The sequence below is a fragment of the Phyllostomus hastatus genome, unplaced genomic scaffold (assembly GCF_019186645.2).
Source record: "Phyllostomus hastatus isolate PE091 unplaced genomic scaffold, TTU_PhHast_1.1 phas_contig_118, whole genome shotgun sequence".
Lineage (NCBI taxonomy): Eukaryota > Metazoa > Chordata > Mammalia > Chiroptera > Phyllostomidae > Phyllostomus > Phyllostomus hastatus.
This window is the reverse complement of record NW_025333543.1, coordinates 1,271,965-1,296,623: the sequence shown is the minus strand read 5'-3', so window position 1 is coordinate 1,296,623 and position 24,659 is coordinate 1,271,965. Positions and strand designations below refer to the sequence as shown.

Below are 24,659 nucleotides of genomic sequence, written 5' to 3'. Positions count from 1 at the left end.
CATTAATTAAACAGGTCCTTGAAAGCTACTTACTTTCTCATTTGTTTCATAAAAATAGTTAAGAATCAAAAAATATTGGAGTGACAATGGTTAATAGAATAATATAGGTTTCAGGGGTACGATCAATAACACATCATCTGAATACTGAACCATGTGTTTGCCACCCCAAGCCAAGTCTCCATCACCACTTATTCCCCCTTTAAAATAGTTTACAATTTTAAAGTCTGTTACGGATACATTCTTGTCATCTGAATTCTGGGCAAACTGGGTTTTTACTGCTTTCTGAAATCTGGTTTCACCCAACAAAGACATAGGAACAAGAAGTGCACCTATCTGTCACGCTGGGGAGAGAGCGAACCTCTAGAGTACGACAGATCTGCTGGCGGATTGCTCTACAGTTGTGTTCTTTCTGAATTTATGTTTTTTACCTGCTGAGTCATTACTAGCTTCCTCTTGATTGTAAGATTAACTCAAATAAAAAAGAGGTTTTTCTTTAAGGGCATGTAAATCAGACCTGTCAAACACCAGTCAAACTAGGCCATGTGTAGGCCACACATTTAACTTGGTTTTATGTGACAATGTATAATGTTATCCAATACAATAAGTATTTATCAAACAGCACGAGAGCAACACTCTCTAATAGGCACTGTGAATCTTTTTCATCTTATTTTAAAGAGGAAAACAAGTTCTTGATTTTTTTTGGTAGGTCTTTCAACATTATTCATTTTCATTACATTACAGAATTTGATTCTATACACAACATTTTTCTCATCCTTGTTAAATTATTTCACTAAGTAAGAACAGGGTGAAAAATGAAGGAACACATTTACATAAGCCATTTTCACAGTCATTCTACATTTTCCACTAATATATTAAAGTAGGGCCCTAGAGGGGAAAATCCCCTAATCAAAGTTCAATTAGATCCAATAATTATATTTGACTGGAATGAAAAAGATATTCTATTGTATCTATCATAGTTCAAAAGCACATATTTCCATTGCTAATTTGTATTACATGTAACACTTTTCCATTGAAATATTTCCAATGTTCACAATACTCCTGTAACTATAGTATTTTAGATTTTTTTTAGATTATTATAAAAACAACTGCTCAGATACTATTTAAAAGTGTTACTTTCATCAGCACATCCAATTTAAGTAAGGTATTAAGGAGTTGTTCCCTTTGAACAAAAAATTGCCTGTTTAACTTTAAAATCTTCTCCTCTTACATAGGATTAGGTAACAAAGAAATTAGTAGCACTGGCAGAAAGCTCAGATTTAACACAGAAAAGTAAAGCCTTAAAGCATTTGGCTTTATAAATCAGTATAAACACAGCAATAACTTTAAAGTATTAATCCCTCTTCTAGGGCTGTTTCTAATGGAGAGTACTATTTGCTCCAAAGAAACATAGGATTCACTGCTAAGAAATAAGGCACAAAACCAACTAAATGTGCATCAGTGTTTCATTAGCCTGTGACTGTTTCTTTAGCCTTCCTACCTATTGCTAGGTCATGCCCTATTCTCAAGTATCAAAGACATGAGAAACCGAATTTTCAGATTTTTTGATATATTTAAAATATGTGAATAAATAGATCCTACATTATGCTTTTAGGAAAAAGAAGTCAAGAGAAGAGGGGAAAAAATAGAAAACAAAATAATTTGGTATGACCAAATTTCAAGTCAATACAGTTACTATCAACAAGAAAAACAGAAAAATTTTTTTTTCTTCTTCTATGTCAATAGTTATATATGATCATTAGAGTAGCTCAACGCTTACACTAAAAACTGTATAGTCTTTGTGGTATCAGCATGATCCTTAAAAGAGTTATATGTTAAAAGCCACTGGAATATACGCCATATTTCAAAAAGTTTTCATTTGTAGAAGAACAAGAGCAGAGTCTTTATGAAATCCATCAGAATGTGCCAACACAGGAATAAAAACTTTTTAGATAAAAGATGATCCTTACAACTATGTATTATTCTAAAAAGATGATCTCAACAATAGATTAATTAAAATAAAGTGTGCTAAAAACTTTAGCACACTTGGCTGGTGTAGTTCAGTGGATTGAGTGCCAGCCTGTGAACCAAAGGGTCATTGGTTTGATTCCCAGTCAGGGCACATGCCTGGGTTGCAGGCCAGGACCCCAGTCAGGGGTGTGAGAGGGGTAACCACACACTGATGTTTCTCTCCCTCTCTTCTTCTGTCCCCTCCCATCCACCTAAAAGCAAGTAAATAAAATCTTTTAAAAAACCCCAAATTTCAGCAAATCTAAGACTGTCAGAAAAATTAATTTGTTTATTTTTGTTAAATCTTCAATAGAAAGAGAAAGAGAAACATTGATTTGTTGTTGCACGTATGCACTCATTGGTTGACTCCTGTATGTGCTCTGACTGGGGACTGAACCCATAACTTTGGCATCCAAACGACATTCCAATCAAATGAGCTGCATGGCCAGGGCTATGAAATAATTTTGAATGCTCTTCATACACAGCACCTCTTTCAAAATGTTTTTTTAAAAAACAGATTCACATATAACATGCTGTGATATGTATTACCTTAAATAAAAAAACTCAGAATTTTTTACTAATTAATTTTTCTATGAATACTACATAATACCTGCTAATATATATGATCACAAAAGTTAATGAAATTTTAAGAACTCATTTTCTACTTAGTTTAAAAAATTGCACTTTAACTCATCTTTATAACTCATCTTTATAACTCAATATATCTGAACTAAAATATATCCTGTTATTCTAGTAAGGAAACAGCTAATATTCTCTATGCCGTATTTGAAAAATAAAATGTTAACATAAATGTCATTTATCCAAACACTTTAAAAGCATTTTTAAAACCTTTCTAACTTGGAGATTGTTCAAAGAATACTTCAACACCAAAATTCTCCAAGCATATTACTAAATATTGTCATTTAGTTTCAATTAGAGTGGCAGTATACACTTCTAATAGAAAGGAGAATATGACAATGTATTTGTGCTGAGTGCATGCTGTGCGAGTTCATGGTTTTACTTTATGATGAAAAATCATCACTAATGAATATTTGAAAAACATAATTGTATACAGAATATGGGAATTATTCAGTGTTTGAAAAAAAAAAGGACTATTATTTTTGGTGGATCACTTATGAGCCTAGCTTTTTATTCAAAGAAATGGAACAATCAATCTACATGTTGAATGATAAAGCCTTTTCTTCTATAAGCCTTTATTTTTCAAGGAAAAATACAGAAAGAAAAATCAATATATAGAGTAGGTTAGCCATGGAAAGGGCTTTCTTAAAGAGAAACCTCAGTCAAGGTTGAAAGAGCAATTAATGCAGGCTCAAAAATCCGGGCCATTCTGATAGAGTTCGGTTAACATGTGGCAGAAGTAATCATCCACTTGTGAAAATGATTTTCGGTTCATTCTCAAACACCTTTCAGACACTCATGATCCCATTTAACTGACAACAATACAGGCTATCTGTGGGCACCATTGCATTTGATGTGAAAACCAATAGGGACCAAATGCCCTCAGGCACTTTCAGTCTTCTCCGCTGCTTGCATAAAGGACTCTTCCTTTCACTACATTCTTTCTTTTATTTAACCCCATAAGATTAAGGTGCTTTTTTTTTGGGGGGGGGGTTGTTTTCAGCTATAGATGAGAAAAAGAAACTGATTCAAGACAACAGTGTGACCTGGGCATTAGGAAACTTAGAAGTAAATACTTTCCAGTTGGCTTTTTATACTTCCTGGATTCTTCTGGGAAAGAATACAGAGGCGGGGAGGCAAGGACAGGAACATCTCCAAGCAAAATTATGTAACATTTGAAAGAATGTACAAATGAAGAAGATTCAGAAATTCCTATTGTAGAGCAAGAAACTAAAATGTCTGTGCTATATAAACAAGTTTATAAAAGCAAACCAGTAAAATGTAGAGTTCTTCACTCATTTTCTGAGTCACATTTTGTAGAAAAGATAATATAAAAACTGTCATCTGCCTTTTCCTAAGTCCCATCTTCTGCTAGTTTAATCTGAGTTAAGTATCAGCTCAGGTGAGCATTATAAGATTAATTTAACAGTCTAAGGTATAAAGCCATCTTTTAAAAATTGTCTTGCCACTGTACAATGCAGAATATGAACAGAGGCAAACCGCAAGCTGAGAAGGCCATAAAACTCCATTCCCCCCAGAGAAGACATAGAGAACTACGTGATCTTTCTTAAAGGCGATGTTCTAAAACCAGGGCAAGGCACTGTCACCTAGAAGCAAAATGGAACTGGGGAAACCATATAAGTAGTTCTATGAAAAGTAGTTATACATAGTTAAACGTAAGCCAAATAATCTAACTAAATAAAACTCTACAGAGAACTCTCTTGTTAAAACGACAAATTTTTCTGCATTTAGCTTTGATAACTGATCAGCCTTCTTTTATATCTTAATTAGCAGAAAAAATGTCCAAATACATATTTTGTAACGGTTCTTGATCTCACCAATGCTCATATTTACAAAGTTAGGCAACTACGTAGGGTCTCTTTCTAATACACTCTGTCACAGAGGTCATATTTTGTAAAGCATGGTTTCATGTTTTTCCTCAGTTTAAATGTTCTTCAAAATATGGTAATACTTCTTTTGAATCTGCAGAAGCTTGGCTGCCTTATTAAAAGTTCAAAAAATTAGTGGACTTTGCAAGGTGATTATAAAATATCTTAAAAGAGGATAAGAGGGGAAAATTTTCCTAAGGATTTGTTAAGCAACCTAGCCCAACCAGGAAAACCTGGAGAGTCCAGTCTATGTCCACCCCCCGGGAGGAGGGTAGAGATCATGAAGATCTGAATCTCTGGGGCTCAGGCTGTTACATTTTTCAAAGGGAAGGACACTCCACTCAGCTCTGCAAACAAGCTCTAGGGCCCCTAAAGATTTGAAATGAAATAATTCATTGAGGCAATCCTAGATATTTTCGTAAGATACTCTGTTAAAGCTTTCCTCTCCCTGAAAATGTAAATGGTTTGGTAAATATGAAACAAAAGTTTCAGCAAGAGCTTTTATATATGTATCCAAGTACATCTTACTATTGAAAATCCTTCCCTTTGGAGGCACACTATTCCCAACCAAAAGCAAAATGATCAAACATTGTTAAACATCATATAAAATACAGGTAACCTTGAGTTAATACAAATTAGAAGGCCTCAGTTTCTTCTTCTATTATCAGAGATACTGTTCTATGACCTTTGTATTTACGATAAATAAAATTTAATATAAAAAGTAAAATATGTACAAAAATGCCCATTTTATGCGCCTCATACATGCTAAAAAGAAAATCACTGAGAAGATATTTGGAATTCAATGTTTTTCAGTGTGTGTGTCTTGGAACACCCGGATACAAAGACATATCAGGTAGTAAAATACTGGGTTTGGTGGGCAAATATGAAAAATACTGAGTTAAACAAAGCTAAAGTCTAAATGTGAGGCCTTGTAAGAGGCTGTAACAGACTTCGATGACGAGATGCTGAGTAGTAGAGAGGGGTGGGGGAGAAGAGAGTATGTAGCGTCTCCCAAATCACAGAATCTTTTTCACAGATCTTGTAGGTACAATATCATCCAACATACACTTTGGGAAGTTAGTAGAATTGGATTACTGCTACTGAGTCTTCAAGCAATAAAATGATAAATCTGAGTTTTTACATTCTTTTAGAAATTAACTAATACCCTAATCATAATTAAAATGCCATCTTCCTTCTAACTTCATCTTACTAGGAAACTACAGATTTATGTTTGAATCATAATCTTCATGGGTAATATTTGATTCCAGAAAGGTCTCTTGTTCTCCTCTGGTCTTAGTTAACAGGAACACTTTTGGAAGGCATTGAAATTTAGACAACAGACTGGTAACACTCGCCTTTAAACTGACTATTTCATGTGAGTTATTTACGAAGGAATTGGAATTCCTCCTGATGCCAGTATGTTTCACAGATTCCCTTCCCCAGCAGCCTTCTACCTGAACTCTGTCACTTGAACTTCTAATTTTATGCTTTGTATTAATCTTATCTGTCTCAGGAATTGTGGAGATCTGGTTGAAAATTCAAGGGACTGCCCTGGCTGGCGTAGTTCAGTGGATTGAGCTCGGGCTGAGAACCAAAGTGTCGCAGGTTCGATTCCCAGTCAAGGCACATGCCTGGGTTGCAGGCCATGACCCCCAGCAACTGCACATTGATATTTCTCTCTCGCTCCCCTCTTTCTCCCTCCCTTCCCTCTCTAAATAAATAAATAAATAAATAAATAAATAAATAAATAAATCTGAAAAGAAAAAAAAAAGAATATTCAAGGGACTGAGCAGTGAGATCCACTTGCTGGCATTGCAGCTCTGACCTGGCACCTGGACTCTGTGTCCTACTTAGTCCCTTCCCTGTTCCCTTGGACTTAAGTGGCTGTTTTAATAAGCTGCCCAATACCCCAGGCTGACAACCCAGCTTTGCTCTTGTTCTTGCTAATCTTTCTCTGATACGCTGTTCTCAAATTCTGGACATGTTAGTTGGTCATAGACACTTCTTTGATTGTTCACGTGTGTAAACATTGCCTGTGCCAATCCTTTGATACTTTCCTTGGCTTACTTTTACACCAAGTACACCTGTGCACAAATACTCAGAGTTCTTGCAGCTCCTCTAATTGTTCGCGTGTTGTCTGTCATACTCTATCAGTCCCATGCATCTTACAATTTCATCCTTTTCCAACAAGTTAAATTTAGTTCTTGAATCACACATTTCCAGTGTCTTCCTATCCCTCATTTCAACTGCCACTTTCTCAGAGAAGCCCTCCCTGATATCCCCAATATGGTCAAATGTCATTACCTGTATCAGGAGATTTCTCCCAGAGCCCTGCCTGGCCTGTGGCGTGGCATGTTGGACTAATGTCTAATTCTACAAGGCTGAAAGCTCTGTGAGGGCAAGGACCACACCAGGTGACTCACCACTCTATTCCAACACCACCCTTCTTAGAGCAGATATCCCACAAACAGTTTTTTGGAATAACTAAATGGCTGTTTCTAGTTTTGTCATTAGGAACAGCTACAATAAAAACTTAATGAAGAAAATAAACTCTAGCAAAAATGTATATACTGGATATCAAGGTAAAAGAGAAAGGCTTGTATAGACTTTGCATTTTCCACAGAGTGGGTATTTTTATATTTATTTCATCAAGAGTATTCAAGTAATTTTAGCAGCAGAATGCTACCCTAACACTACCCTTAATATGGAAGAAGATTTAATGGCATAAAGGAACCATGAAGTGGCTGCTATGAAAGCAGGAACAGGTAAATGTCCAGGAGTCCGTTCTGCCTACCATCCAAGTATCTGGGCAAGGGGACTAGCAGACTTTAGGTAAGACCCTTTGATCTGGTGCTGAAAATAGCCCCAAGGTCACAGTATCACAAGGGCCTTTAAAGTCAAAATGATATAGAATATATTCTATGTCTAAAGATCTCAAAATGCCACTGATACTGTAATTCCCACTAGTTTTCTTAAGTTTCTGATACGTCAACATTGTTGGAATCTCAGAGGAGGCCCAATGCTTTAGTACCTCTTTTCTTTGTCTGGGCTCTGAACAAACAGGCTGGAGACAAAAAAGTTAACATGAGGCTAAAACATCACCTTATAAAGATAATACGAAAAATATTTATTTCTGTAAGCAGCAGGCTCCTTTATGAGGCTCAGTACTACTATCAGATGTGCCTTCCCCACTCCCGTCACAGACGGCGGCCCCACAGGCTGGGCCTGTCCAGTGGAGGCCCTGCTGCGGGCGGTGTGCAGGCAGACGCAGGGGTCAGGTACTCCCCACGGAGAACTCACCTTCAAAGGACAAACACAGAGAAGCTGATCTGTGCATGACCAAACCAGTCCCTGCTCTCAAGCTAATCAATTAGATAAGTTTTTTAAAAGGGGGGAGGGGTGGAAAGAAGTCAGGGATATTACTGTCATGGATGCCCTTTCACATGGAAGCGAGCATTAGGGGTGCAGAATAAGTGCTTTTCCAAAACAGAGGTGAAAGAGTAAAGATGATCTGGTGTGTGGAGGAGGTGGAAATGGAAGGAGGGGGAGAACAAAGAAACACAGGAAACAAGAACACAAATGAACAACTCTCTTGAGTCCCTTTAACTGCTTTGTGCCCATGTGACTTTCACTTTTTTCACCTGCAAAATAGGAAGAGCAAGATTTGCCCTGACTACAACAGACTCTGTCATTACAAAAATCTAGCGAAATGATGTATGTAGAGGAGTCTTTGAAACTAAAGTACAATGTAAATTAAAGCATCATCATCATCATCATCATGTTAGCAGTGCAATATTCAAAAAATATTTCAATCTAATATTTTTAAGAACTCTTTGGAAATCTAGGGGAGAGTGGTAATAAAATTTTTCAACATTGTCTAATTGGAAAAAGAAATTTTTCAAAATGCAGGGTAAAAATTTAAATATACCTTTTTCTAAAATAAAATGAAACTATGATATCACATAACTTATAACAACAAAGCAAATAGTTCTCCAACAGATAAAAGTAGTATTTCTGTAGATATACACATTATGCTTCCCAGCTACTGAATTCCCTAGGATCTTAAGAAATCACTATTTATCAATTGACCAAAAATTCCAACTACAGGAAAGTGTCCTCTGATGTTCAGTTTCTCTTTCACGTGCATGTATTTATTTGAAAGAGAATGAATAACAAAAATAGGCAATAGCAGGAAGAGGACCATGTACAATCAGGTTGGAATTCACTGGGTTAGACTTATAAAATATTTTTCTTTCTTCTTTAACTTAAAGCTTAAGAATTCCATTTACTTATTTACTCATCTATTAAATGATACAGACAATGCTTCTGCCCATAAATGCAGGAGACAAAGGAAAATGAAACCAAGATAGTCAACAGAAAACCTTTGTCATTTACAAAACATATTCAGAACTTCAAGTCTCAGGTATTTTTGTTAAAATTAACCTCAATGTATCTTTGATTATTCATATACTACTAAACAGTAAGGTTTTTCTGCATTAATTTAACAAAATGTCTTGACAAGTTTGATACGTCCAAAGTGAACTACTACTTCACCTTCTTTTAACCTCTTCTTGCATTTTTTCAAAACAAAATGCCTTGAAAATTACTTACTACTACTTAAATAGCCACCTTTATTACTGAGTTCTCTAGTTAGAAAACAAAAATATTTTTTATTTTCAGGGAATGCTTGCGCCATCTACTGGAGAAATATATTACCACTCTTGTCAAGAACTGTAACACCACTTTCCAAGATAATTGTGAGGTACTTCCCTCTAAAATGCAACTTTGAAACAAAATCAGACCCTTTTCTTTCTAGAATTTTAAGGCACGTGTTAGTATAGGAAATCAGCATCTTTTCCCCATTGTAACACGAATATACATTAGTTCAAAGAATTCAGCATTCCCATCTTAAGAGAATAATTTGACAGAGTTATACATCCACAGGCAAAAGTAATGTGAAAGAAACACAGACGGAAGAAGGGAGACAAGTAACCCTTTTGCACCTAGTTTCAAAACAAGTTATAAGCACAGGCATTCTCTCATTTAACTAAGCAGCTAGGGATAAATATTAAAATTCTGTTATGTGAATTTGCCTAATAGCAAAATTACTTCATAGAAAAGAACTAAAGCTAGTCTGAAGGTATCTCTGAATTTTTCCTTTTAGAAAGAATTTGAAAGAAGTCACTGTTTATGAAGTGATCAGATTTCAGAAGTAACTGTGGTAGATGCCTCAGTCCACCCATCTAGTAAGCCTGTCGATCTGGTCTTCCCGGTTACCAGCATTTCCACCTTCCACAAAATGGGTGGTCATTTTCTTCACTGCACCTCATGGAAAAGGACCAGACAGTTGTCTGCTTCTTTGAAGCATTTTCTAACAGTACAGATCTCATGAATCATATCCTCCATGCAGATGATGCCAAATTTACCAAGAGATTGAGCAGTCAATATGTTATCTGTTATGGCAATTCACTTTTTGTTGATTCTGCCATAAACATTCTAGTAGATCAACCCATGTATTGACTTCAGGTTTTGGCACTCTCATGCTGAACGTATGGTTCCATAATCCTCAGAGTATTAACTGAAGCCCTGTTGAGCTTAACTGAGGTGCCACTGAAGGTCTGGCAAAGCTGTAGAAGCCACAGCACCTTTTGGACCTTTGGACTCATGCCACTGATACCTTTGATCCTGATGAAATGCCAATTTGGGCTCTGCAGGTACATAAAAGTCCAGCTTTTCTTGCCCTCCTAGCCATTAGGCTCTCAGTTCCATACATTCGCCTATATTGTTATGGCAGTGCTTAGCTTTTTCAAAGATTCAGCTCTGCCTTTCGAAGCATCTGCTGGGCAAACTCCTTTCTCAGGAGCTTGACCTTCAGTTCTGCCAATTATTCTGCTTTTTCTGAGGGGTTTCTGGTTTAGCAGGAACCGTCTACTCTTCTGCATCCTCCATGGTTCCCACCGGAAAAGCGGTCTGAATTTTTCTTAATAAACAACCACAATAATAAGATGGTATATAAAAAATATCAGTACACAGAAGAAAATAACCTTTATAGTTTTTCCCAATTCATTTTATGAAAGCACCACCTAAATAAGCACCACCTAAATAACAGAACTGAAGAAAAATGTGAAATGTGCTCATTTTCAATTAAAAAGGAGTGTTATTTTTTCCTAGGAAAAAAACTTGGGAATCTTGCTTAAAGGTCCGTATCATAATTACATCCTTAGATGTGGCATTTTATTCCATTTTTGGCACATATATATCTGCTTTTCAATGGGATGTATGAATTATTAGAAAGTAATAAATGATACTGTAACTGATTAGAATATAAATAAATTTCAATTTATCAGAGGGCTGGTTCCCAGTTCATCTGCTCTACAATTAGAGGAAACAGACAAGGAAAACTTACTCCACAGACCATAAGACTTATCTTGGAGTCAGCTTTCCAGTGCTGTTTATTTCACAGTTACTTTGTGCAGTGTAGGACAAAAGGCAGGCTAGCGGTTCATGTAAGGCAGGAAAATAACAAAAAGTGAAGACACAGTATCACAGGAGTGCTGGTGAGTCAGAGTTTCTCAGACAGATGACCATAAGCAAGTAAATGATCCTTAGTCATTAGATAAAATTAAAATAAATTTGTGAACTCTACTCTAAAAAGCAATACAGAATTGTAGTAAATATTAAGGAAATTTTCAATAACAAAGTTTAAAATTGAAAACGATTTCCATTGAGGCTTAATTTGCTAGCTTTCAAGTTAACCTCTGAATTCAATCTAACAGTAAAAAAAAAGTAAAATGACTGTAATATTAGAATATATCCTACCATAGCACACATTCTATACTGATATTCTTCAAGTAACTATTCCCAATGCATTTCATCATCATTTTCCTTATAACAGGCTACATTTTTTAAGATTTACTTAAGTCTTATAGTATTTTGTACTTTACATATATTCTGTACTTTAATATATGTATTGTATTTTGTACTTTACATATATTATGAAATTATGTATATTATGTATTTTGTACTTTACATATATTATGAAATTGATAAAACAATCCTGTAAGGTAGGAATAGGTATTGCTGTAAAAGAAAGTAAACACAGTTTTTAATTTCTGATACTTTTAAGACTACCAAAAATATTCACTGAATATTTATACTCTGACTTTGCTACCAGATTCACTTCACAATTACAGTTAATTGTGAAGGAATGGCCCCCAGCTACTATACATATAAAACACTCCTTGCCTTCATGTAAGATCTTACCTCATGTACAGAGAAGATGGTCTTGATCTCAGAACAACCAGGCCAAGGCCACTCCTTGCATACTGAAAGAGATGCATCCTGGACTAGTTGCTGGTTTGATTGTCAAAGAAAAACTGGTTGTTATACAGGAGGCCATTCCCTGGTGGTGGCTGTTAGGGTTAGAGTTTTCACTGGGAGAAAAGACTAAGAGCCAAATAGTAGGACACCCTCATGAGGTGCCACCTAAGTCAGGTCAGCCTTTCCAGGAGAGCCCGGCAGACAGTGGGTAAGCAGGTCAGAATCCACCAGAGTGATGGCAAACTTCACTGGTACTTTCTTATATTATTCTCTGTGATGACTTTATTTGTTCTCCCTCAGCATAAAGGCATTCAGAAGTTCTAACTACTTTAACTGATCAAAGGCAAACAAGGGAGGAATGTTTAAATGGAAAAGAAGAAACTGAGGGGGAGGCAGGGTATATCTGAGTCCTAGAACAGCAGGAAGGAAGGGTGTGAGGGAATACCTCTAGGAAGGAAAACCCATATCCCAGAATATTGTCCTTTCTAACTGACACATTAGAGGTTTAGAGTTCTTTTATGGGTAGCAGTATTCTCTTCCAGCAGTTCTCACTAACTCTGAGGAACAAAGGAACAAAATTAACTACTTATTAAAAAGGCAATTAGTATAGTCTCTATATGAATGTAGCACTTAAAGAATTCTAAAACTCATTTCAGTTTTTCCTAACTGTAAACAAAGGTAATGATTAGTTTCTTAATTGCCTCAAAGGATAATCCTGAGGATCAAATAACACAATAAATACAACAGCTCTTTTAATAAGTGTAAAGATACTATAAAGATGTAAAGAAATACTGTTAGTAGTACTATGTTGAAATCTAGGCCGTATCTTGACATCATCACAAGGAATTATATTTGAGAAATTCCATTACTTGGTTTATCTATATAATAGAAAACAAATGACTTATCTGAAATTGTCACTTCATTAAAAATTTGGGGTGGGGGAGGTGGCTGAAAGTCACTGATTAAAAAAAAAAGTTCAGCCCTGGTGGGTATAGCTCAGTGGATTGAGTACCAGCCTGAGAACCAAAGGGTCGCTAGGTGGATTCCCAGTCAGGGCACATGCCTGGGTTGCAAGCCAGGTCCCCAGTAGGGGCCACGTGAGAGGCAACCACACATTGATGTTTCTCTCCTTCGCTTTCTCCCTATCTTCCCCTTTCCCTAAAAATAAATAAATAAAGTCTCTAAAATAATTTTTTTAAAAAAGTTCAGTTTAGCTCTTCAGTCTCATTTATTGTTAATGCAGGGGAGGAACCTTTCCTAAGAAACATTTTCACAATATTTCAAGCACATTTGATAATTTTTAACCTAATAATTTTTCCATAGTAAGAAATTTTAGTATGTAGAAAAAAATATGCTGAAATCCACTTACTCTAACTCAGTGGTCCTCAAATGTCAGCATGCACTGAAATCTTACAGAGAGCTTGTGAAAATACATACTGCTGAGCCCCACTCCCTGAGTTTCTGATTTAGATCAGGCCTGAGAATCTGCATTTCTAACAAGGTCTTGGGTGATGCTGGTACTTGAGGGACCACACGCTCACCGCTGGTTGGTCTATACCTATTCTCACACAAGCAACACTCTCAGCTATCTATATCTAAAAAGGTGTTTCACCTAAAAGTATATAGTCAGTCAGGGTTTCTCAAAGTAATACAATTTTTCTAGCTGAAGTAACCCCCAAGCCCCATATTTTTCTCTTTTCTTCCCATACAGGGGTGAGAAAAAGTAGATTTACAGTTGTTTGTATGGAAAAATACAAATAAATAATAGTTAATAAATTAATAATACAAGAATAAACTGTTTTGCATGCTCAAAGCTGTACACCTACTTTTGCCCACCCCTGTATTTGATCATAGTGCCCCCAAGTGGATGGAAATATTACTGACAAGAAAGGAAATGAACAATTCTGGCTGGGATGGAGTTAGTGTACATTTATCATTGTATTAGCCAGAATGCCCAACATGGATGCACTCAGTTCAGGTTAACTGAATAAATTCCAGAAAGGCCTACCACTCTTACTCTCAGTGCTTTATTTACAAACACTAATGTTGAATCAAGCAATCTAAAATCTCCTCTAGCTCTTAAATCGTATGCTGGTATGAGGTAATCCTATTTTTGGAATACAGCAGAATATAAAGAAACGACTAACAGGGAAACCAGTACTATTCTAGACTCTCCGTTCTCACCACCACAAAGTTCCTCAAAGCTGTGACAGCACTGCAACGATAATTCACTCGGACGTTAGAAAGAAAATGACTCATGGTTAATGGATATAATACAAGGTGGTAAAATGTGTTCTGTCTAAAACTTGCCCCTCAGTGCCAGATTACTGGTGGTCATCTATTTGTGCCATATTCTAGAGGGTAAAATAATTTTTTTCCTAGGTGTAATCAATGATACCTTTACACTACACTCCTCAGAGACTTACTTATTTTGTGGTACTATAAATTCATTTAAAAACTTATGGCTGAATATGGTTTTTACTTTGATGGAGATATATGTAATCAATACAGTGAAAGGCTTCAGTTGATGCTACGAAAGAATACTGTTGATATGTAAAAATTATTTAGCATAAAACACTGGTAAAGAGGCTTGGAGCTTAAAGGTCTGATACCAACAAAATCTTTTCCTTTATTATTATTTTTCATTGTTCAATTACATTTGTCTCCACTTCCCCCTCATCACTCTCCCCCTCCCGAACCACACCCACCTCCAACATTCAATCCTCTCTCCCACTCCTCATTGTCTTTGTCCACGCGTCCTTTATACTTGTTCCTTGAAAACCCCTTCCCTTTCCTTCCTCCTATCCCCCTCCCCACTCCCTTCTGGTTACTGTCAGTTTGTTCTTAATTTCAATGTCTCTGGTTCTATTTTGCTTGCTTGTTTGTTTTGTTGATTAGGTTTCACTTGCAGGTGAGATCATATGCTATTTGTCTTTCACCACCTGGCTTACTTCCCCTAGCATAATGCTCTCTTTAATTTTCTTACACACATGTATGAATCTTTCGACCTAGCTCTACTCCCCTCCATCTACTATCATTTACATACATACATCTTCACTTTTCATCATTCTCTTAATTTCAGAAAAGGCTCTTTTATATTAAATATATACCCAAGGTCTCATTTTTTAATCACTCTAGTCAACAGTCTCATTTGGTATAATAGAAGGAAAGAAACTCACGGGACAGGAACACATGATTTGGTGGCACCATACAACAGCAGTGGTAAATGCTGTAGGGGGCTAATGAACACATTTACCGCTTTGCCTTTCCCTTAGCTTCCTTAAGCACACAGAAAGTACTCAGAAAAGTCTCATGTTATTTCATGCCAATTAACAAATTGCTAACATGTCATGTTAATAAAAAAAGCAATTGACCTAAGTAGAAGGGCTAATTAAATGGAGTAAGATAATTAAACGATTCTCAATATGTAATCAAAAATTATGGCTGGAAGTGTTTCACAATGTTGTCTTTTTGTTTTCAAGTACCGGCCTATCTGAAAAATTCTAATCAGTGTATCCATATGCACAAAAGACAGATCCAGTGCAGATGTTAATTTGTTGCATGATAAAAATCAGGTGTTCAATTACAAATAATGGGGTGTATGAGAGAACGTCCAAGATTTCCATTTAGCTGAACACATGCATTGCAACTGGCAAATGATTGCAAAGCATTCACATTGGAATTAGCTACTAACATGCACCCGAGGCACAGCACATTCAACTCCTTTATTATCCTCATTATATAATATTCACATCTCCAGCCCTCTCTGTTCCCTAATTTGCCACTGATTTAGGAGTTTGAATATTTGTGATCTAAATTCAATTTATTGTACCTGAATTCTTTTAAAAGAATGATTTTGATTTTTATCTAAACTCTAGAGCACTTTAACATGAGAAATTTTGTTTCCTAATCTTACATTTAAACAATAAAAATCACTTGCTTTTGTACATAGGTAAATTCCCTGAATTAGGAATATTTTACATTTTTAACATGTAAAGACTATTTCAACAAAGCCCTCCCAACATAGTGTCTATATGTTATTTTAGCAAAATAACTACATAAACGGGATCTAGAATGCTCATATGGATAAAAGACAAATTTGCTTTTTATATAAATTACTGCAAAGACACAGGCTTAAAATGCACTTATGAATTAAGGTACTTACCATGCCAAGCCTATTGTCTGGTGCAATTCAGAGAGGATGGATAAATATCAAACTGATGGTGCATTATATGTCCCATATCAAGACCCAAATATTTAGAGGTTACAAATTAGTTATTCAATAACGAATAGGGCCACACTTCTCAAGCCTCAATGTCAGATAACTACAGAGAAGACAATAGAATCATTTTATCAGATGGCAGAATAATAGCAGTGTACATCTATGGGACTTCATTGATTTAAAAAAAATGTTTAAAAAGAAATAAATAATTCTTTTCACTCTTATATCAATGAAATCCATTCCAAATATGTAGCTATGGTCCCTTACTCATTAAGAAAAAAATAAATGCTACTTCTGAGTATGTGGTAACTAGCAAAGCCTCACACATTATTTGAAGGTAGAAATAGAAAGGGATAATTTCTATAAGCCAAGAGATGCAAAAATGGTGGCCTTACAGGTCAAGTCGGGCCTGCAGATGTGCTTTGAAAGCACAGAATTAAAATACATACAAATATTATGAATTTCTTTTCGTGTTCTCTTGATCCTCATAATACTGACTATTCCACTCTTACTGACTTTATACTTAATCACTTCACACATTTGGCTTATCTTGTCTTTGGCAGCATTTGAGGTTTGTGAGCTCGTATTGTGATCACTTGCATAAAGCATTGTGATTATCATCAGGCAGTGTTGCCCAGTGGTTTAGGGACAAGTTCTGGAATCAGACAAACTGAGGTTTAAATCATGGTCACTTACTAGTTGTATGACTTGTCGAATTTCTTAACCTCTTTATGCTTTGGCAATCTCTTGGTAAATTGATATAAAAGTTATATCAATTATTGATATAAAAGTCATATCAATTATTGATATAAAAGTTATATCAATTATATCACAAATATGCTATATTGTATATCATAAGTTATATATCACAGAGTTATGAGAACTAATGAAGATTAAACATATTTAAAGTAGCTAAGTACTTTTAAGCAATCACTCTGCTTTATTTGGATGTCACAGCTATAAGAAACCACACACTCCATCAACTTGCTAATTAGCAGTGTAATAGATGAGTACTCCACAAGGGTGACAGCGTACCAGATAATGGGAACATATCCTACTTTAAAAATTGACTGCTGCTGTTCAGGAATCTTCCCAGTATGTTCACCTGACTTCTACAGAAAGGGCACAATGATTAAAGTTATTTGTTTACATTGGCCACAGATTCCTTTAAGAACTAATGAAACTCACTGTACCAAATATATGCAAATTATGAGAACACTTACATGTATTTGAAACTTCTACAAGAATTCCCTGGCAAGTAGGTTTTGTTTTAAGGCTAATGGTAAAACTGCAGGTTGATGGGATGCCGTATCAAGTCAAACATCAGCAGAAGTGACTAGTGCACTTTGGGGCCTCTTGGAACTTTTCAAAAAATTCCACTATAACTCTTACTTTTCTGATCATACCTGAGGATAAGGGAGGATAACAAGATATTAGAAGAAGCCCTAAATTAAAGCTCAATATTGGGGAGAGGAAGAACATCTGTAACAGGACAAGGTGCCCTCATAGAAATCAGCTTTGTGAGTGGGTTTCTCCAAATCCAAATTTCATCATAATATAATCTCCATAGAATAGGGCAGAAGATAATGTTAGACAGAGTATACCCTTTTTCATGTATGAATAATCAAGAGTTATAAATTACAGTTATAGAATAGTAAACAAAGTGTACTCAACAAATGGAGGTATTTATGGTTACTTATTTAATAGTCAATTAGATAGCTATCCTTTGTAAAACAGTGTACTAGGAATTCAATGAAGAATTAAAGATGAAGCAGACAAAGATCATGGCCACAGGATCCTTATAAGCAGGGCAGCTAAGGCATTTTCATACATAATTAAAATATACTGTAGAAAGCTCCAAGGGGTGCAAGAAAGAAAACCGTAATTCTTCTATCAATTGAGCATGTTGAAAAATCCAAGTTACTTCCTACTTTAAATAGAAATCATACCTATGAAGATCAGTAAGATGAAAAAGTACCCAAGTCCATTGTATTTTTAAACTGGAAGCTTACTGGGGGAGAAGAAAATTAACATAATCAGGTGAGACCATTTTCTGACGAAGGTCACGAAGGTCAGAAATGGTAGAGAAAAATTTCTACACAGATGTACATTACTGCAAACAATATTTTATATGAATGGGGTGGCAGGAAAAGAAAAGGGGGTCTGGAGGGCATTTTTAGTAACAGTAAGCACAGCACTTTAAGATTCAGAAAACCTCAACTATGAGATCAGAAATGTGGGAGATGTGCTGAGGAAGATTAAGGGGAGGGAGGCCCACGCAAGTCTCCCAAGTTATTACTTGGTCAGACTTGGTTGCCATGCTTAGACCAAATAATTCATTAATGGGAGTAATGAAAGTTAAAATGAATGAGGCCATTATGAGAAGCTGAATGTCTAAGCCTTTCATGAAGCATATATTCAACTATCTATTATCTATCTATCTATCTATCTATCTATCATCTATCTATCTCTACACACACACACACACACACACACAACTATTTCATCTAGGGAGTTTACAAAAGTATCTGTGAATGGTAACAAAAGCAAAGAACAAAAACTAAACATGGTGCTTCTGAGAGTACAGAAGTGCTCTAGAGTTTAGATAAAAATCAAAATCATTCTTTTAAAAGAATTCAGGTACAATAAATTGAATTTAGATCACAAATATTCAAACTCCTAAATCAGTGGCAAATTAGGGAACAGAGAGGGCTGGAGATGTGAATATTATATAATGAGGATAATAAAGGAGTTGAATGTGCTGTGCCTCGGGTGCATGTTAGTAGCTAATTCCAATGTGAATGCTTTGCAATCATTTGCCAGTTGCAATGCATGTGTTCAGCTAAATGGAAATCCTGGACGCATACAGAGGAAAAATTCTGAAAGATTATGAAGTGTAATACATGGCAAAGAAGAATCACATTCATGCCACTATAGGAGGAAATTAAAGGTAAAACTGGGTGAAAAAAATTAACCAAGGATCAATATAAATAGGAAAGAAAGCTACTTTGATATGAAAAAGAGTCTCCTGAAGAAATGGGGAGGTGGAGAGGAGCCTTAACTTGAGTAATAGAGTAAAATAAATAAAAATCAATTCAAAACCCAAACCAAAAACTACATATTATAAAGTGAAAGTTATTGGAATATAAGAAATAGAGAAAAAATGAGCTGAATTATTCAACTGAAGAAGTTAGAAAAAGCAGAGCCTAACAAAGCTACAGAAATGAGAAAGAAATATAGATTTGGGCAGAAGTCAATGTAACAGAAATAAAAATAAAGAAAATGAATACAATGAGTTTTGATGTTTAAGAAGATTAGTAAGACAGCCCAACTGGTGTGGACCTGTGGATTGAGTGTTGGTCTGCAAACCAAAAGGTTGCCAGTTTGATTCCTAGTCAGGGCATGTGCCTGGGTTGTGGGCCAGGTCCCCAGTTGGGGGTGTGCGAGAGGCAACCAATTGTTTCTCTTGCACATCGATGTTCCTCTTCCTCTCTTTCTCCCTTGCTTCCCCTCTCTCTAAAAATAAATAAAATCTTCAAAAAAGAAAAAGATTAATAAAATAGACACACCTTCAGGAATAAGAATTAAAACAGAAAAATATATAAACATACATGAAACAAGAAAAAAATGAAAGGAAAAAATGTAAAAAGGAGATCTATAGAGACACAATAATTATTTCTAAATATTAAAATATTAACAACTGTAACTAAGATCTAAGAAGTATCAAATATAAAGGAAATTGATGAAGGATGAACTAGAAAAGTTAAACAGACCAAGAAAGGCTAAAAAATTTGAAATGGCTATCAAAGACCTTCTCTTACTGCCAACTTAATCTTCCATTCCAGATAATATTACAAATAAGATGTGTTTTTTTTAAAGATTTTAGTTTTTTTTACAACAGTTTAAAGTTCACAGCAAAATTAAGAGGAAGATAGAACAGTCTCCCTTATCCATGGGGGCGCACATTCCAAGACTCCCGGACGATGCGTGAGACAGTAGACAGTAACAAACCCCATACACACTGTACTGTGATTTTTTTCTTATAAATACATACCTATGATAAAATTTAACTTATAAATTATGCACAGTAGAGATTAACAATAAAGTAGAAAAACTGTAACAATATACTGTAACAAAAGTTCTATGAATGTGTTTTCTCTGCTAACTGATCTAATAACCTGGATGGTTACTAAGTGACTAACAGGTAGGCAGCTTATACAGCATGCATATGCTGGACAAAGGAATGATTTGCGTCCAGGGCAGGATGGAGCAAGAGGCCAAAAATTTCGTGTAATGCTACTCAGAAGGGATCACAATTTAAAATTTATGATAGCCATGGGGATGTAAAGTACCATATAGGAAATGGAGTAGCCGAAGAACTTATATGCAAGACTACAGACATGAACAATGGTAGGGGGATTGCCTGAGGGGTCCTGGGTGGAGGGGCAAAGGGGAAAAGTCAGGACAACTGTAATAGCATAATCAATAAAATATAATTAAAAATAAAACTTATGATTGTTTATTTCTGGCACTTTCCATTTAATATTTTTGGAGGTTTTCTTTACAATCCCTGCCCCCATATAGGCAAACACTCCCCAGTAACATTCTGCATCAGAGTGGTACATTTGTTACAACTGATAAATCTGCATGGACATATCATAATCACCCAAAGCTCAGAGTTGACATTATGGTTCACTCTTGGTATTATACACTAAACATGTATTTGGCCAAATGTATAGTGATACATGCCCGTCAGTATCGTATCATACAGAGCTTTTTCACTGCCTTAAGAATCCTCTATGCTCTGCCTATTCACCCCTCCTGTCTGAATGTCATGTAGTTGGAATCATACAGCCCATGGCCTTTTAAACAACATCAGTTTCTTTCACTTAGTAATATGCTTGTGAGATTCCTCCATGTCTTTTCAAGGCTTAATAGCTCATTTCTTTTTTGCACAGAATATTCCATTTTTAATTCTTTTTTTATTGTTGTTCAAGTACTGTTATCTCCATTTTCCCGCCACCAAGGCCCCCTACCCCACCCATCCCCAGAGTATTCCATTTTTAAAAATGTATCACTGTTTACATATCCATTCACCTACTGAAGGCCATCATGGTTGCTTTCAAGTTTTAGCAGTTGTGAATAAAGCTGCTATAAATATCCATGTGTAAGTTTTGTGGGGCATAAGCTTTCAACTTCTTTGGGTAAATATTCAATACCAAGTAGCATGATTGTTGGGTCATATAGTAAAAATGTTTAGCTTTGTAAGAAACTGCCAAATTGTCTTCCAAAGGGGCTGTATCATTTTGCATTTCCAACAGCGATGAAAGAGTTCCTATTACTCTACATCCTTGCCAACATTTGTTTTTGTAAGCGCTCCAGATTTTGGGCATTCAGATAGGTAGTTGGAATAGTTTTAAATAACCTTCCAAGGACAAAATTCCTCTTTTACAAGTTGTTTAAGTAAAAGAAAAGGAGAATGAGGAGGAGAAGGAGGGGAAAGAAGGGAAGGAAGGGGAGGAGGAAGAAAAGAGGAGGAGGGGAAAGGGAGGGGGAACAAGAGAAGGGGGTGGAGGAAGAGTGGGAGGAGGAAAAGTGGGAGGAGGGGAGGAGGGTGAGGGAAGAAGAAAGAGAAGAAAAAAAGGAAAAAGAAAAGAAACAGAAAAAAAAGCTGCTCAATTGATTTAATGAGATTAATATAACTTTGATACTCAAATTTCAAACTGGATGAGAACATTAAAAGAAAAAAATTGCTGGCCAATTTTATCTATAAACAGTAATGAGAAATTTAGCAATGGAGATAACCATATAAATTACAGAAATAGGGGATCAGCCATTTTAAATCCATGAAATCTTACTCAAATTCAGCAGACAGATAAACAGAAGAGAATATTTAAATTATTTAATTTTAAATTACTTTAATGATAAGACATAAATGTAAAGGTGATTTAACATAAAAAAACCCAAGTATAAATCAATATATTGATGGTTTAATGGAAAAAATAATACTGGTACCTCAATACATACAGAAAACATTTGATACAATTCAAAAATTTTTGCTTTAATAAATAATTTGGTAAAGCTATATACTAAGAACATAAAGCAAATTATTATGAATAAAATAAGTTTTAGATACTGTGATGGTTAATTTTCTGTGTCAAGTTGACTGGGCCACAGGATGTCTAAATAGTTCTCAAACATTTTGGGTGCTTCTGTGAGGATGTTTTTGTATGAAATTAGCATTTAAATTGGTAGACTGAGTAAAGTGGCTTGTCCTCCTTAATGTGGAAGGATCACATCCAGTTAGTTGTAGGCCTGAATAGAACAAAAAGCTGATCTTCCCACAGGTAAGAGAGAATTTTCCTGTCTGACCTCCTTCTAACCGAAACATCGGCTCTTCCAGGTCGACAGTAGCTTCTGGACTTCATGTCCAAACTGGGACATTGGCTCTACAGATTTTGGATTTGCCGGACTCTAGAGTCATGAGTCAATTCTTTATGATAAATCTCTTAATACATAAACACATATACAAGTGCATGTGTATTCTATTGGTTCCGTTTCTCTGGAGAACACTGAAAAATACAGATTTAGTTCTAAGACTGGGAAAAGGCAACTATGCCTGCTGTCACTTCCAAATAACTCCGCACTAGAGGCCCTGCACCACTGTATAAGTCAAGAAAAATAAAAAGAGTGAAGACAGCAAATTAAGAAAATTGTTATTTGCTGATGAAACTGTTATTTGTAGGAGACATAATCTCCTACAGAAAAAGAATAACAAAATAAACTTAGAATAAGACAAGTGATCAAGTCAGCTTATTACAATCAGTACTGTGCTTCTACTGCAAAAACAGAGGGTGATGAATGAACTGTTGAAGAATGAACTGTTCTCCCCACAACAGTGTGGGGAAACTAGGTTGTTGATAAAACAAAGTTGGAGGTTTTCCTTATATTATATCCAAAAGGGAGCTCTAAATAGGTTAAAGACCTAAGAGATAAATCTATAAACCTACAATAAAAGAGCAAAATGAAGGAGATTATTTCTGTGATTTAGGGGTGGAGGAAACTTTTTAAAAATCTCCAAAATCACAAATGCACAGGAATGAAATTGATAAATTTGACAATTACTTCCATTCAACAAGGTTATCAGGCAGACAACAAATCATGAGTACATCTACAATAGCTAAAACAAACTAGATAATTATCTACATGGTCTTTGTCCAATACAGTAGGCAAATGTGGCTATTTAAACTTAAATTAATAAAATTAAATATAATAAAAATTTTGGCCCCTAGTCACAGCCTTACTTCAAGTGCTCAAAAGTCACCTGTGGTCGTCACAGTGTGATAAATGCTGAAACAAAACAATGAAAAATATATCAATACTCCAGGAATCTGAGAGAAATTTAGCAGTTTAACCTACTGTGCTGTCAAGATGCATATTTCCATCATTGCTATGATATTGGACAGTGCTGATCAGGAGAAGGAACATTTCTAAAACAATGAAAAGAAGTTGAAAACAAAAAAGCAAAATTGGCAGAGGAGATAAATATATGAATAACAAAAGAAAATGACTAATTGGACAAAATGCATAGGAATAGATACTCAAATTCACTGAACAAAAAAAAACCTATTGCTTCCCATTCATCAAAAAAGCAAAAATTAGAAAGGTCAGTATAGCATTTTGGGGTAAGGATATAAGGAAGTAGGGTTGTAAATAAGAACAAATAATCTAAAAAGAAACCTTGGAATAATGAAATTAAGTATGAGTATGTCTGATCCTTTGTTACATATAGTTGAGAAATTCTTAGGCCTACAAATGGAAATGAACAAGGATAATCAGTGGGGCCTTATCTATGGTGATTGACTGGAGACAATTCAGATGTTTGTCATTGGAGGAAAACATAGGTCAAATGTGATAGATGATATAGAATGTTATGTAATATCAAGAAGCAATGACCTAGAAGAATATGTAACAGTTCACATAGATCATAAACACTTAATGCTGGATGAAAAAATAAGACATTGAATATCTTTAGCATAAATATATAAATTTAAAATACATAGGTACAGAAAACACTATATATTTTATAAGAATATGTAACATTCAAGGATACATTGCACAATATAGAACAGATACTTATGCAGGGACAAGCAAAATAAGGTATAGAATCAGGGAGGAATGTAAAACAAGGAGGGACCGCTGATGATGTGCCAAGAAAATGAGTATTCAATTTTATTATGTCCAAATCCTGGAGGAACAAATAACTGTTTAAACTCCTTCCAAGTATATATAACAGTGTATATATACTTCCAAATATATATAACTTTTAAATTAATTTAGTTTAGCCAGGAATTATTAAAACTTAATCTATCATTTTAAAAGTCCACCAAATCACAGCTATATTTACGAGTTGCCATGCAGTGTTGACAAAACTTGCAATTCACATATTATAATGTAACTACATGGTGACACCATCATATATTGAAAAAGTAGCTCTGGTTGGTGTGGCTCAGTGGATTCAGTGCTGGCCTACGAACTGAAATGTCACCGGTTGATTCTCAGTCCGGGCACATGCCTGGGTT

General features: G+C 35.5%; 1 protein-coding gene and 1 pseudogene across 18 annotated transcripts in view; both read right to left on the bottom strand.

The window, feature by feature from the left end:
- Window positions 1–24,659, bottom strand: part of CADPS2 (calcium dependent secretion activator 2) — a 586,770-nt gene that overhangs the window by 220,125 nt on the left and 341,986 nt on the right. The gene's annotated exons all lie outside the window — the stretch shown is intronic.
- Window positions 9,766–10,484, bottom strand: LOC123824017 (annotated as a pseudogene).